The sequence below is a fragment of the Austrofundulus limnaeus genome, unplaced genomic scaffold (genome assembly GCF_001266775.1).
Source record: "Austrofundulus limnaeus strain Quisiro unplaced genomic scaffold, Austrofundulus_limnaeus-1.0 Scaffold146, whole genome shotgun sequence".
NCBI lineage: Eukaryota > Metazoa > Chordata > Actinopteri > Cyprinodontiformes > Rivulidae > Austrofundulus > Austrofundulus limnaeus.
In genome coordinates, this window is record NW_013952548.1 from 1076960 (window position 1) to 1078767 (window position 1808).

Sequence of the window (1808 nt, forward strand, 5' to 3'; positions counted from 1 at the left end):
CACACACACACACACACGCATACACTCTCACACACACAAAAGAGAAATATATAATATACAAAAATTGTGCGTCTCTTGGGGGCTAAGCCCCCCTTGTCCTTAAAACCTAGTGACAGCCCTGCCAATAACCAGTTATGACCAGTTATTTTAGCTGTTTTAGTAGGTAAACAAGAGCACAGTTAAATCATGGATATATATTTATTTATTAAATCATTTTATTTTACCAACACATTAAAGGCACTCAAAATGATTCAGTTTGAAAGAGTTTACTTCAGTAGTTTTCCAGATTTATTGTTATCTAATTCTAAAATGTGGGTCTGCGCTCAATGTAAACAAAGCATTTTTTACGTCTCTCAACAAATCTGAGCATAAATACCACATACAAATTGTCAGATTTCTCAGTGCTAAATGGGTCTTCTGTGGACGCGATGAGCTGTTTTCGGGCATTTCGGTTGATTTTGTGGGTGAAGAAATGCATGTGGCAGTTCTCTGATTTTGCTCGCAGACGTTTTTTTTTTTTTAACTTATATTAATTGGGATCAGGAAAAAAAAGGGGATTATGTTTCTTGCATCAGGATTTATACCAGAGTTCTTTTTTTTTTCTTTTTTTTACTGGTTTCCACGACTTTGCGATGAGTACCTTCTTAAAATCTGCAGATAAAGCACCGTGCTGTCGCCTGTGTAAGGCTATTTTATTACTCGAGTGGTTTATCTCTGATTTCAGTCTCCTGTTTGTTGTAAAAAAATGTCATTTCCAACACAACTTACTTTGTAATGTTACCTTACAGTGGATCTGTTCAAACAGGAATACTTGTTGGTTCTTCAGAAAATCTGGAAACTAGATGGAATGTACACTTTTTAAGAGATTTTCTTTTAAATTGTTTATGTGCCAACTGTAAAATGGCCTCAAGCTTTATGGTTTACATGTACATATTCCATTTTTGATTTTTTTTTTTTTGTATGCTTGCTTTGAAAATGCTGGTTTTAATCTGAGCATCACAAAAACAAACAATCCTGTCCTGCAGAATGTGCTTTGGGGCCTCAGTTTCCTTCAAATCTAATCTGTTTGTTCAGAATTCTTGAAATACGATTATTTAAAGTGAGAAAAATATTCTTATTAGGATGTGACATATTATTTGCACATGTATCATTGCAGTATCTATAAGCTAAAGGTGATCTTTGAAACCAAGCGTAATGATAAAACCTGCTGTCGAGTCTTCAGAGAGGAGGTCATTGTGACGTGTTGTGAACCCGTTGCTTCGAAAGTGAATAATGATGCTGCTATTTTTGCACAGCTATGAACAAATGTCCATGTTTTGCACAGTGGTTTGACCCCATGGTGATGAACTGGTGTTTTCTCTCAGGCACTGGGAATGCTTCAGGATTTTTTTTTTTTATTTTTTTTTTCATTGACCGCCACCAGCTATCGCTTTAGGATGATCTTCTGCGATTAAAAGAAAATATTTTGTACAGTCTTTTTTTTTCTTCTCGAATGTCATGTGGAAAGTGATATTTAGGTGTGTGTTGTCTGTGATGTTACACCACAGCTACATTCACTTCCTGTGTGTCGATTTTTAAAAAAGTCATTAYGGTAACTGTTTAAAGTGACCATAGTCAAAATAAATTCAAACTTCTATAGAATCCTTTGTCTTTTTTGCCTTAATTTATACGTATATACAGTATATGGGGGCGGCTGTGGTGGAGTGGTTAGGGGAGTCTTCCTGGAACCGGAAGGTCGCTGGTTCAATCCCCCGTCCAGCCGTCTCAGTCGTTGTGTCCTTGGGCAAGACACTTCACCCACCTTGCCT